At 30.1% G+C, this 15,187-nt stretch overlaps 1 protein-coding gene across 7 annotated transcripts in view; it reads right to left on the bottom strand.

The window, feature by feature from the left end:
* LOC141527017 (lachesin) overlaps positions 1-14,617 on the bottom strand; it is a 294,984-nt gene extending 280,367 nt beyond the window's left edge. For 3 of the 7 annotated variants that reach the window (XR_012479120.1, XM_074242242.1, XM_074242241.1), the window contains exon 1: positions 14,141-14,578. The gene's annotated coding sequence lies outside the window, so the exon portion shown is untranslated. Of the gene's footprint in view, positions 1-14,140 lie in introns of all 7 variants that reach the window. The other 4 variants (XM_074242235.1, XM_074242237.1, XM_074242234.1 and 1 more) reach the window with 4 other exon arrangements.
* Between the last annotated feature and the right edge of the window lie 570 nt (positions 14,618-15,187).

Here is a 15,187-nt window from a genome sequence, read left to right as displayed (position 1 = left end):
AGCTGACAACCATTGTGTTTTTTTTTTCAGTTTCTTTTGAAACATGAAGGAAAAAAAACAACAAAAAATGGCAGCCGTGTGCAAATTTAAGAACTTCGAAAAAATTTATAATATTTATTTTGACGAGACATCAATTTCAACAGCGAACGTAAAGGAAGATATTTGTTGCCAAATGCGTGTGAGGGAAAATCGAGAAGGGGACATCATAGCGCTGGACCCAAAAACGAAAAACCAATATCATGATACGAATACAGTGAGCTGTGGGACAAGATTATTTTTACTACAGCAGCTTGTGTTGGAGGAAGATCTCGAACAGGAATGGAAACTCCAACAGGAATGGAAACACCGGGATGCCGAACTTCAGGAGGAGATAGAATAATTGAAGCGGGAATGGAAACGCCTGGAAGCTGAACTTCAGAAAAGAATAGAACAATTGAAGTCTACTGTCCTTTCCCAGAAACGAATCAACCTTACCAAGATGAAGAAAATGGATTATTCTCCCTCAAAATGGTTGAAGGTTCCTTTGAGGCAAAGTGAACCGGTGTCTGCCTTGCCTGTATGTCGTCGGTGCCACAAACCTGGGCATTGGGTCCACCAGTGCACTTTTACGATCAACAGGAAGCCAGCTTCGATCAAAAAAGCTTACAGGATCCCCCGGACAATGATGAAGATCGTCGATCGCCCGGTAGTTCCAGGAGCTATGCTTACCACCACGGGGACATTCGACATCTATACATCATTATCGTTATCGTCATCGCAGGATATAAGGAAGCAGAGATCTGTATCAGCCATGTTTTGGCCAGCGATACTGCTTTTGTTAATTTTTATTCAAGAAATTTTACTACTTTATATTTTAAATATATCTAATAAATAGAATTGCTATAATTAATCAACTAACTATTTTTAATTTTTTCCTAAGCTTCTACTAGTTCCATGATTGATGTAGGAATTTTTCAGTAACCGAAAAAATAATTCGGACAGCCCGGACCGGGACACGAATCCGGATGGTTCGGTTACGCACCAAAGGCTCGACCAGTTAAGCTATCCGAGACGGTGTCCGTAACTACTATTCAGTCACCGAATAAGACCTATCGAGTAATAAACACCACCGCCCATCTTACGATAAAAAGCCATAATCTACAAGTACAGCATTAAAATTTCTAAGTGATCGGACCACTGTAACTATATAATATTATGAGGCTTATATAGATTTTCGAATGAAAGAAAATCGAATTTTCAAGCATCATCAGCTGCAGTTGAGAGATTATTTCGCTAAGCAATTATGTTCGATTTAGCTATGCTTAATAGGTTCAATGACAAAAATTTTTAAATTAGAGTCATAGTGAAATGCAATACCAGTGCAGCTAAAACAAAGTGGCACGAATATAATTTTGGAAGATTTCGTAAAGTTTTGTTCAATGACATATCGTTCTCAATAAAATTTTTTTTTTAAAAAACATTTCTATTATTAACTAGCGACCCGGCCACGCATTGCTCTGGCTGAGTGATTTAGAAAACGTGCACAACACTGAGAAAATTTGAATTAAAACGTACCGCCATCTATGATACATTTATGTCAGGCAGTACTACAGTTAACTGTAAGGCGCCATCTGTTTCAGACTTATGAAACTTACAATTAATAACAATAATCAACATAAGTAATCATTTTATTGTTAATTAATAAATATTGCGACCATGAATTGAAATGAAAACTATCCTATCTCTCAAGTTGGAACAAAATACACATTTAAAAGAAAAAATAACTAAAATCGGTTAAGTAGTTTAGGAGTCCATCGCGGACAAACATCGTGACAGGAGATTTATATATATTAAGATTATTTATTATTTCTCTAGTAAAGAATATTTTTTTTTGTTTATTAATTAATTAAATTCTAGGTAAATATATTTTCAACAATAAATATTTTATTCCAACGTTTTTATTTATTTGTAGGTAATTATAAAATTTTAATTTTTCACTTCATTTTGTAAATAAACAGTCGTAATTTGGTCATAATTAATAAGTATATTAATATAATAATGAAAATACTTCCCCCAACATCAACCCATCAAACAACCAAAATATAAATGATAACGCATGATTAATCTTCCAAACTCAATCAATCAGCTTAAATTCGTTTTAATTATTATCAAAATTAAATTATTTACGTGACCAATTTAAACGTATGATCCCTTTATACCACCGAGTCGCAATAAAAATCGATAACAATCACCGAAATTTTGCAAATTTAAAATAAAAACAATTACTCTCCCAATGCGGCAATTCGGACGAGTGCCAAAGCCAAACCGTGTCATAAATACTTACCCACCCACTCACCCATAAAACTCATAGGTCCCGCGCATTACGACTCGCGGAAGCCAATTAATAAGCATCTACTGTTACAGTAACTTTCAGATGATACTAACCATCCGAATCTCGTAGCAGCCGCCACCCTCTACCCCACCCTCCCTTGCAAAACTTTTAAAACAGAGCTGGTTGGATCCGCGTCCGCGTAATAGCAACTATCAACTCGTTTCACGACTCGTTACGTGCTTAATAACAATTATGTCGTGACCATCTACATTCCGGTGGAAGTTCTACTGCTGCTCCAACATAGTCCCGGTACTTGTTTGGTTGTCGTACACTACGTTTACTTGTACTACTCGACTTGTAATTGTAGACCATCAGCGGAATAGAACGTCCCAAATAGTTTAGTTAGCAATCTACAGCCCGCAGTTTACAGTTTGCAGTCCACACACCGTATTAACGCCCGAAAATTTAAATACATATACGCAAACACAAGCATTAGCATACATAGCTCTTGTTGCCCTTCTACCGGGAGCACCCCAGCTAGGACAGAAGGCCAATCTCGCGAGTGTCGTTCACGTTTGCGTACCAACCACTTTGTTTTTCCGAGTACGCTCGTTAATAGCCTCGGATTGTTTAATCCAATTGGACAAATTGCTCACCACGCGGCGGCAAACGTTTTACTGACGAACACTGACGGTGGTGGTGATGCCAGGGGATACGACAATTCACTACGCTCTATTCCATTGTTGTATATATCTACTGCACGGACAAGAGGATTGAGAGAGACAAGAGCGCAATATGCTCTGAAAAACTCTCGCGAGTACTCAGCTCTTGTGACGGTTTTGTCCATAGTTTGGCAACAAAAAGCCAAAAAAGCGTCACTGCTAGGCCATTTCGAAGAAAAAAAAAAAAAAAAAAAAAGGAAAAAGACGAAAAGGTTCTGTTAGCGAAATAGAGAGGAACAAAACGGGCGAACGAAATAACTTTTAACGTATAGTGTCAGGCAGAGATTTACGAGGCGATTTACAAATTGGCGGTTATTGTACCACTCGGAAATCAAACTGTCCTCTAAATCAAAACGTCCGGCAGCGTTCATTAAACGTCAGCTATCGTACTAACCTCTGATGCTACTAATACAATTCTAACTGATGCTACTAGCGGTTCTGTAGTTCTATTCTATATACATATGTGTATATACATTTATATATGTGTGTAACGACATCGTATGTCATTTGTGCAAAACAACAGTAACAACGATAATAATGATAACAACTGGATTAGCAACAACAACAACAACAACAATAACAATAGTTATAACGGTCACTATGAAAATCGGGCAGTTGATACGCAGAGACGCCGCTGGTATGGTGGCAACTCGACGCCGTTGTAATTCTATGATCAGCTTTCTATCCGCCTATCCTTCTGGTTGCTGTTGTGCCGTAAATACTCAATTAGTTTCAAATACACTATCACGCGGGAAACAACGGGTAATTGTTTATTGTTTCTGCAATCGATCTTGGGCTTTATTGTGTTGGGATCGTTTTCTCACTTAGTAAGTTATACCTTCAATTCGATCCATATGATCTTTAGTGTGACTGCTCTCTTAGAATATTATAGTGGATTTTCACTAATTTGCAGTGCATATCCACTAATTGTCACAGCTATAAATATACCATTCAAAAATAGTAAATACTCACTATTTGACTTAGTGAATAATAAAGTTCGCTATTAGAATTAGTGAAAATGATCACTAACTAAAGCAGTGAAAATTATCGCTGGTTAAATAATTAAAATCAATTAATATTTGAATTTCTTGAACTTAAATTAATATTTAAACCTTCGTAAGGAAAATTCCACAAATACTATTAAATATACTGTAAGGTACCGGAGGGATATTAAATCTAGGTACGGAATATTTTTGATCAAACTGATAATATCTAATTTGACTGAGAAATTTTTATTTTTATTATTATTCAAGTACAACTTCTGCAAGTAATGCAAAAACAAAGTAAGTTGTTTTTTCTGCTTGGGCTAAGATTGATTAATCACTGATTATTTTTAGTGTAAAAATAATTAAATACTTACTAAACACGGTAAAATTTTGTCATATCTTCAATAATTAATAAAAAAAATTTTTTAAAACATGAGTTTAGTAAATTTGATTGGAAAGTTAGATTAAATTAAACTCTTAATATTATAAAAATACATTTAATCATATTGCACATACAAAAATTATAACACAAACAAATCGATATATAAACAAAGCCTCGTTGTTTTCTACTACTCTCTGATAGTTATGTAGTATCGGAATTTATAGGATAGGATACTAAATGTTTAATAAGTTGTTATCATTAAGGAATCACGGGGCAGTTAATTTAAAGTGAGTAATTATTAAAAAAAATTGACAGAGTTAAAGGACAGAGGTCTGTCGTACATCGAAGTTAAGTATGAACTGCCTACTTGAGTCCCATACAATTAGATCTTACTTACTACCTGGGTTTTAACTCCCGCATCAGTCATACTTCTTTCTTACACTTTCGGTATTTATAATGTACATTTTTGCCACGAGACAAATTTATACTTACGTTCCCACCCATACAAATATTTTCTAAAATATCTTAACTACACATCTGTTAATTGGAAATTTCTCTTAATCCTTTTATTTACAACCTTTTCGAAAAAATACTTACTGCTAAGTACAAAAGTGCAATAAAACAATAAAATCGAAATACTGAAATCTAAAAACGACCATTCCACAGTTATTAGTAATAACTTATTACAATCAATTCCGTCTTATCCAATAAATTAACCGAAATCTTCATACACTTCAAATTTAAAAAATTTTCAATCTTCTCAATAATCAGTCATGAGATGAAACTAGTCATAGCAATAAGGATTTTAATTAAAACGTTCTGATCTAGATACGGGTAAAAAGAGATAAGAGGTAATAATGGAATTAATTAAGTCTGATAAGCAGAGATGAATTTAAAACAAGTGAGATTATGCGATAAAATAGGTGCGTGCAAAATAAAGTCTGCATTAATCAGCGTATCTGGTATGTGTTACTATCACCTAACATCTATCAGGCGCATCATCATCGACTCGTGAGTGACTAGTAACTTGCACTCGTAGTTGTGTCAAATAAAAACTAGCTGAGCTTCCTCGAGAGAAAGATAAAAAATGTATAATAAAAAGTGTGTGTAATAAGTTCACGTTGGCTGTTCAATTTTGTGGAAGTGGCTTTTCGAAATGAGATTTGAATAATGCATACATGCAGATCCATATGGTTACGGGCCAACGGCTCGTAATTTCGCAATTGCACCCTTTTCTGTCATCTTTCCTTTTATTTATATTTTATTTTATTTCCTAGTACGGCATTAACTCTTTTATATTCTTAAATTTTTTTACTACCACTCGAGCCGTTCTGACGGCTGTCAATCAAATCGCGACTAAGGGATCAGTTGTTTTTACAAGAAGAAAATGTAGAATTTAAAGTTTTTACAAAACTTTGAAATGAAGAATATTTGATGAAAATGCGTAAAAGTAAATAATGGACTCAAAAGTCATAAAGAATCATAAATTTTGAAAATACATACACAATATACATACAAAAGTTATATTTATACATATGAAATAATAAAATCGTGGTTACGGACATTTTTTATAACTTTTTTTTATAATCTTACATTTATTATTCTTTTCATATAGCTGAGTTATATTTCCGAGGAGTTCATTTCTGTCATAGTTTGATATATTATTCAACGATTCAAAACTCCATCTGCTATATGCTAAATTTTCTTTATCTTATTCTCTTATTCTTACCCATATTTTTTTTTTCACTTCCGACTCCTATCTCATTTAGTCAAACTTATAATTCAAGTATAGAAATTTTTTAAATGGTTCACTAAACGGAAATACAAGGAATAGAGAGTACATGGTAGATGATATACGATGGGTAGGACTTACGAAGTCTATGTAAATTACTATAGAATGTTTAATAAAGAAAGATATTTTTTTTTCATCTACAAATAAACTTTCATTATTATTTTTATTCTATTTTATTTTTTGTTTGGTATTGTTATTCAACACGACATTTTTCTCGCACAATGAGCTGCTAAGAAAACTTTTAATTAACTCGAAAGTTGAGCGGAAAAAATTGTTATTATGGAAATGATTGAAGTAAACGGAAGATTATGAATAATGCCTGAAAAAGATAATAGAGAATGAAAAGTTGAGGCTTTTGCTTCAGAAAAATTGTGATAATGATAATGACAATGATAATGGTAAATTGTGGACATGAGTTTCTATTCAAAGAATGTCTTAATGACCGAATTCATTTTTAGCTTCTACTAGAAAAATTTTCGAGAGAAAATGAGAAAATTCTTTTGTAAAAAAATAAAAAAATTCTGAAGAAAAAAATTTCTTAATCACTAATTTTCTTGGTTTAAGTAAACATTTTTCTGTGTATTATATAAAATCATGTATCAGACACTTTTATCTATTGGTTGAAATAAAAAAAGCGCGTACCTGCATTATGAGATGTGTAATGTTTGATTATGAAAAATGTTCATTTTTTAACCCGTCGATGAAATAAATGTAAGTGAGATTCTACATGATTTCAATTAACAATAATGGAAAAAAATAATAAGTTAAATTTCAAAAAATGAAACTAGTGTTTACTCGCCAGTTTACAATATTACTAGTTTCGTTATCTTGGCATCTACTAGACAGCTAACAGCCGGAGTTAAACAAAGTCACGCAATAAATACTCCGCTATCTTTAAAATTTAATGTTTTGCAATCGTCATGTCTCGTGTCATAACCATTACCTCTTTCTATTATCGGAAATGAAAATTTTCCAAATGAAATATCAAACCGGAAGGTTTGCATTTTTTTTAATTTAATCTTTTTGTTGTCTAATTTCTTTTGTCTAATGTCTAATTTTAAGACAAAAAAATAAGATAAAAAAACTAAGGTATCAAATAGCTGAATTGTATTGATTGTACTTGAGCTTAAATCGATCAGCAGGAAAAAATTAAAATGTAAAACCTAATTTTTTAGTAATTTTCAAGTTTTTAACCGAAATTATTGTGTAATATTTTTTGAGCTTGTCTGAGCCAAAAATATTTCGAGATTATTTTGTAGAGAATATGTTTTTCTATATCTACCAGCAAAAAGTTAAGCCTAATAGAAAAAAGTGTAAAAATATAAAAATTATATTTTTTATAAATTTCAAGTATTTGACCAGAATTATTTTAAGTCAACTATTTTTTTTTTTATCTACTGTTGTCTACCACACAAGTATTAAAATCCGCTTCTAAAACTTTGCTCCTCTTTCGTCTAGCCTAAATCTGTACGCGGAGACTTTTGCTAAAAATTATCTGAAATTTCATGAAACATTTGTAAATATTTCACATTACCCTGTACTTGTGATTTTTATTCTATAATTTTGTCGTTGATATCAGATTGTATTGTTTAAGCCCACGTGTTTTGATGCCAACCTCACTTTTATTTTGACATTTTATGCTTAAAATATAGTATAGTATTTAAGCGCTTGAACTTGCTCGCGATCGTCATTTCGCTTGTGATTATTAATTTAAATTTGCTCTATTTTTAAGTTTAATTGTTGGCCCCAACTTCCAGGCCCTGGTTATTACAATATTTGTATTGGTATTTTCAATTCATATAATCGTAAAAAGTAGCAAAATATTTTCATGACAGTGATAAATAAAACGAAGTGAAATTGATATTAAAAATATATTATATTTACTGCAGGGTAGGTAAATTAATTGATAATCATTCGTATAAAAGCTTTCACCAAGCATTGATCCGTATTGATCAGAATTAAATTATTTACAGAACTAAATCAATTAATTCTTGTGAAAAAAATTTTTCTTCCCACAAGTATTTATAAAAAAAAGGCCAATTTATATTTTAAACATCATACACTTTTGTAAAATTTTGAATAAATATATTTCACATCAAAATGATTCAAAAATTAATCTATTTGTTTTCATTTACCGTCTAGTAGTCCTAAAATTTTTAACTGTTCAAAAAATCTAACTTAGGAAGAATTTTGTAATAAGGTCTGATATGTCCATTAATAATTTTTTTTATATGCTCTGGTACAGCTCGATAAGAAAATTGTCTTTAGCAGGCAACATTAGACCGCATCGTATAACATTTTAGATGTCCTAATATGACTAGATATCGTCACATAGGCCCATATCAAAGAAAAAATTTAGGAATTTAATTAGTTCTATACGGAAAAAAAAAAAAAATTATGTAGACTCAACAAAAAAATTCTTGAACTTAGCAAATAATTTTGAAAAGCTTCATTGTCTTGATTTAAGTAGAAAAATTTATCTTGATTTAGATAACCTTAACTTGATTCAAGACAATAAAACGTTTTAAAATAGTATTTTTTTATTCAAAAATTTTTCTCTTGAATGAAGTTTTTTTTTTTTTTCCGGTGTAAGTTTGAATAATTTATTAGGAATTTAAATTATTTGGACGTACAATGATTAACACACTGTAAATCCAAGTGTTTTAATAAAACACACATAAAGTGTTTCGTTCATATCTTGAAGCATTGTAGTCACTTTTAAAACACTTCCACGTATTTTAATTTCCTATGTTAAATGCCCATTTGTAGTCACTTTTAAAACACTTGGATTTACAGTGCAAGGAATTTAATAATTGGTATTTTGTTTATCGATCTTTTGTACCAAGATTTTACAAATTGTTGCGATTTGTATTGTGGTTTTATGTACAGCTTTCATACACTTCTATATAATATATCGCCGGAATTAAAGTAAAAAACTTACATTGAAAAAATTTGGCTCACGATTTTAAGTATTTATGTCTCACGCTGTGATTTATCGAGCTCTTTTTTCAAAAAATCATCTAATTAATTATAACCTCATCAGTATAAAAAGGCTCACACGGAATGAATGTGTAACACATAAGCCGAGTGATAATTATTTTTAGCAGTATTGATTCATAGAAGATGCGCAAGGGGACTCTTACTTATTATACGTATAAATCCTCTTAGTAATAATGACGGCTGTAAATGAAGCTAAAAATAAAACTAATAAGAGGATAGGCCGGGATGGAATGAGACAGATGGATCAAAAAGGAAAAAATGTAAATAAAGAATTTGTATAGAGTCTAGAGGCGTAGGCATACATGTAAATATGAATCTACAAAGGAATAAGTATATAAGCCGGTAAAAATTATAACGTGTATCTAGCATGTACTTGACGCTGTCATCAAACATACAGCGTGATGAGTCTCGGGAGAGTAGCGCATGCTAAAATGATAGAATTCAATGTATTACTCTACGACCTACATATTCTATTTTCGACGATATTCATTTTAAAAGCCATAAAAACACCGGAGAGCATCGATATTGAATAGAATGGAAAAATATATAGATAAAAAAGAAACAAAAAAAATAAAGGTAATAAAAAAAAACACAAGAATAACATCAGTAAAAAAACGTTACGTTAGAATGAAAAAATTCATACCAGAAAATATTGATAAAAATAAATAATTGCTAGTTGAAAAATCGTTGCAATATCCGTTTTGAGCAGGAGCTCAAAGTTTTTTAATTATAAAAAATATTTTTACAAAAAATTACACGGGTGGAAAAAATAGTAACTATTTGTCAAGTTAATTGTTTTTGTCTTTTAATTCGTTTTTGAAAGTTAGATTATGAAAGAATTGTCTACAGTTAAAAAATTTCATTACGTTAACATAAAATTGCTGATGAAATGAAATTTTTATGTTTTTAATTGAAGTAAAACGTTGGAGCAAAAAAGTCATTAAAAATTCGGTATTATTTTAATAAATTCTGATAAATTTGTATGAAAGAAAATTTTTACTTTGTAAAAAATTTTTAAAACATTTAACAGTGAAGTTTTGTAGTGAGAAATTATTGAAAAACTAATTTGCTTTACGTCAATTTTAATTACGGTTTACACACTATTCCCATTTATAGTTTTCAAAGTATCTTGCACATCATTTTGAAACTTTGACACTACGTCAAATTAATAATAACTTTGAAGAAATTCATTTTGTAGAGTATGAGTTTTTTTTCTATATTACATTGATAACTTTCAGCTTATGATCAATTTTAATTATTCTATACGGAAAAATGATTTATGTTTCAATGATAATTCATTGTCATTTAAAACCAAAAACCTACTATAATTAAAAAAAAAAATTTTTTTTTAATTTTGTATTGCAATTGTAATTATTAAGATAAAATACTTTAAATGTCCTGAAAAGTTGCAATTAAATAATTTAACTCTAAGTACAAAAAAAAAAAATAAAAACGTTCTATAATGAAAAAATTAAAAATTACTTGTTAAGTGTTAGCTATTTTTTTTTTAATCACAAAATTACCAAATTATATTTTACATCGATTATCGAAGTATCAATTTCATTTTTTATATATTTTAACTTCTAAGTGGGCTTTTCACACTAGAAATCATAATTTGATCTTTAATAATTTAAAGTGATTCATTTTTTTTTTTTTTTGATAATTTAATCATTTTTATAAAAATTTTATTTTAGTAAAATTAATTGATCAGTATTTTTATAAAATTATAAATTAATACTAATTTAATTACTATAAAAATCCACAATTTCTATTAAAATTTAATATCAAAAATTTTGTTGATAATTAACTGTTTAAGTATACGTTGAATTAATGATAAGAAATTCATTGTAATACAAGTATACATTTATTGTTATTTTATCTTTAATTTTTTTCTCAACCCATAACTGCATCTAAATTATTTTATCTCAATAGAGATAATACTCTGAGCTTGAAAGCTTTTGTATATTTTTATAGAAGTTAATAAATAAATAAATAATAGAACAAAAATTTGCAAAGATTGCAATTCAACGAATTTTTATGAATTTTTAACGAAAATATTTTTTAATTTTTAAACCATTGTAGTATTATTTTTACAAATTATTAAGCGTATTTTTTAAATAAAAATTTCCTGAAATTTTACACATGGAATTATAATTTTCAAAACGGTCATTGAAAATAAAATTTATCTTTCACACAATTCAAAAGAATAAACTTTAACTGTGTAAATAAACAGGACTATCCTCGAATTGTTCATTTCGCCATATAACAAATAAACTCGGTACTTTTTACGCAACAATAAAATTTATAGATGACAGTAGATTGAAGCCATTATACGTCTAGATACATAAAACTCGACCTGAGTAAAAGCACTTTTGTTTATATTTATTTATCCTTTTTTTTTTATCACCTCCGAGATTTCCAGTGTGCGGCAATAATAAAACAGGCTAAATTGGAGGAAAACCGATTCGTTAAATTTTATCTCCACTCATTCACACCCATCCCTCATATATTTATATTTATATCTTTACGAAGTGATTCCACGGCATGAAAAACCCACTAAATAATAGACATAGAGATTGTTGGATAACTAGGAACAATCAAGGATGACACTTTTTTCCCACAGGTCACTGTAGCGTATCAAATCTCACATACGCACTTAACTTCCCCGACAGATAACCCATAAAGCCTGACTAAGACTGAATGCTTTGTTCCTGGTAAAGTTAAGGGCTTTTTGTATGGAGTAAAAAAGAGACATCGCCGGCCCTTTCCCTTGCTTGTATTACTGTATTACCGTTAATATTAATTACTAAAACTGAACGGAAAAATCGATACACTGTTATTAGAAGTTAGCCAGCCAAATAAATTGAGTTGAAGTTAGAAACAATATAGAAAAAAAAAATAGGTAATACTCTGGACAGGTAATTCACGAAATCTTATTATCTGTCATTATAAAATAAAATCGATAGTAAATAATACAAGGGTTGTATTAAATATTTAAAGCTTGCCGTGGATGAAGAATACAAATATAAATTGAATTAATAATCGAGGAAAAACTATCGTCTACCAATTGCTTTAGAGAAAAAACTTTGCGGAGATAAATTTGATTTTAAGTATGCGAATTAATGATAAGAGGTGATTCTGAGTGTCTGGTATGTAATTGTAACTATTTGAAAATTAAATATTTAATTATCCAATAAGTATATGATTCACATAATTTTATTAAAGTTAGCGCTGGAATTTTTGAATCCGATAATAAATTAATTTATAAAAGACAACTAAATGTATACGGAAAAAAGTAAACTATAAAATTCACTCGGATTCCGGTTAATTTTTATAGTTTCAAACAGTAAAGCGGACATCCGAACAGTAAAGGGGTAGCAAAAATATAAATATTAGAGAACTTAATGTAGAAAGTGTAAAATCCACAATTTATAATTTAATATCGCAAATAAGTGATTAGTAGCTGTCACTATAGTAAATGACCACTCTCTCATCTTGAAAAATTACAGTTTCAAATAGTAAAGATTTTCTTTCATGTAAAGAATAAGTTGTAGCATTTAAATAATGAATATTACATATTGATTATTAAAATCACGATTTTACTGTTTGAAATGGTAATTTTTATCAGTTGATCATTACTTATCACAAATCGACTATTATTTATTACAATTTACTGTTTTCCGTGTATATACTGAAATAATAAAAAATGATCTTTATTTTCTTTTGTGTAAATAAAAAATTAAATTCTTGTATTTCGCTGAGAAATAAGGGATTATTGTGAAATTTTAAAATCGTTTAATATAAAGATATTTATATTTAATTATTATATAATAGTTTTTAATACACGTATTTATGAATACTAAATTTAACTACATTCGATACTATTGCAAAATTCTCTCTATGTGGTGATGTAAAGTTAATAAATTGTTTCACTAAAAAAAAAAAATAAATAAATTCCAACTCAACCCAAGTAAAGCGGGCGATTGACGGCTAATCCTCGACAATCACTTTAATTTCTTCTCTATCTCATACAATCAATAACAATTTGTCAATCTATTAAACTATAACCATGAATTGAAAAAAAAATTTTAATCAATCTTAATGTGCTGATAATAACTCATTTATCTAAAATTGCCCATAATAAAATTGATTCTCCGAAATATAAATTTGTTACTCTGCCTAAAATCTAAATTTGGACACTTTTATCCGATTAAAACTTATTTCAATGCAAGCTCTAGAATAATCATCTATCATCATAAATTCTCAGAATTCAGGACCATGAAAAAAACTGTTATTTGTGGAACATTCCGTTAAATTATTGTACAACATTTCATCAATAGTGTCGACTTTATCAAGTATCAGAACAGAAATACAAATAAATTGTCATTGAATCATTAATCTGTAAAAACAAACAACTTTAATTTCGGGCATTGAATTTCAAAAATGTCTATAAAATCCACTAAATAATTGTGTATGAATAATCCTTCAAAATCACATGTTATAAATTTTTTTTAGAACTATTTTCGTCAGTACTTCAATAAAATATACGTTTTTCTGCAAAAAAATGATTGATAACATGTGTTAATACTTGAACTTTGACTTTTAACTATTATGATGTTATGACACTTGATATTATTCGAACCACCACATTTTTTCATTTTTATAAATATGTCAAAACAATAATTTTTTTTTCGTTACTTTTTTCTGATCTAATTTTTTTCAAAGCCGATACTATCGTCTATTGTACAATGATTTTACGAAACGTCAAACAAACAAGCAGTTATTATTATTATTATTAAAATTTATATTCACTCTTAAATCACTTCGCTGAAAAAACTCCACATTTTTTTTTTTCATTTTCCTAGTAAATTTAAACAGGAAATAAATGTATAATATTTCTCAGCAGTTATCAAATAATTATTGTGATTAGTCGTTTGAATTACTTACTCGTAAAATACAATTCGAGCAATAAGAGCTCATCGATTTACTGAAGAATAATAAGTTAATTTAGATAGTTCTATTAATTCACAGAGACTCGATTTAATCACTTATACAATATCCACGTGGACCTCAGTCAACTCTCGTGAGTCAATAACATCTTACTAATTATTTGCATTTGCTATACCCTACCAGATCACTCCACATTACATAAATTAAACAAACTTTCTGCCGTCGTCGTCGTTCACTGTCAATACTCCATAATATATTAACTGAGTGATGGTAAAAGAAACAGAATTTAAAAATTTTTTCCAATCAAACAAACACTAAAACATTCAACAGAAAATAAACAAATAAACAAAAGATTAAAATAAATATTTTCAATTAAAAAAATTTCAAACAAATTTTTTTTTTTAAGTAACAAAAAGCACATTGATATTTATAATTATAATTACAACAAACACGAGGGTGAAATAAACGATTATGCCGAGAGACAACGAGGGTTAACGCGGAGATTCGTTGCGGGAGACTAGCGGTTGGAAGCGATACGGATTTGCCCAAAGTCCCGACGCGAGACACGCGCTCACTCTACTGACTATCGCTTTCTTTCTCGGGACTACGCCGACACAAGTAGCGTACGGTATCGTGCGAATCTGGACACGCGCGTGGATGCCAGCGCTGGCGCAATAAAGTGCCGCTGTAGTAATAGGTATATATTACTATTAATATATGTATGTGTGTATATATGATAGTATAACTGTAATAGAAGGACTATAGTCATTATATATATATATTGTAGGACCGGTACTGGGGGTCCTGGAAAGGAGCTTAGTGGGAGGAAATGGAAAGGGAGAGATGAAAAAGGATAAATGAAAAAGGACGAGAGTTTCGCGCGAGGACAAGAACTCCCGGGCGTGGAAGGGGATGAAGGGTGCTCTGGTACCTCCGGAAAAGTGCTCTGGCGGCATCCACACCCCCATAACCCCACACCCGCCCAGAACCAGAATATATTCTTGATTCTCAACGATCCTCACTCGGTTCTCTTTCCGCCCTACG

Source organism: Cotesia typhae, unplaced genomic scaffold, assembly GCF_013202065.1.
Source record: "Cotesia typhae breed Kobodo isofemale line unplaced genomic scaffold, CoteBio_Ctyphae contig_4, whole genome shotgun sequence".
Taxonomy (NCBI): Eukaryota; Metazoa; Arthropoda; class Insecta; order Hymenoptera; family Braconidae; genus Cotesia; species Cotesia typhae.
The sequence above is the reverse complement of the archived record's forward strand: the minus strand, read 5'-3'. Positions and strand labels throughout refer to the sequence as shown.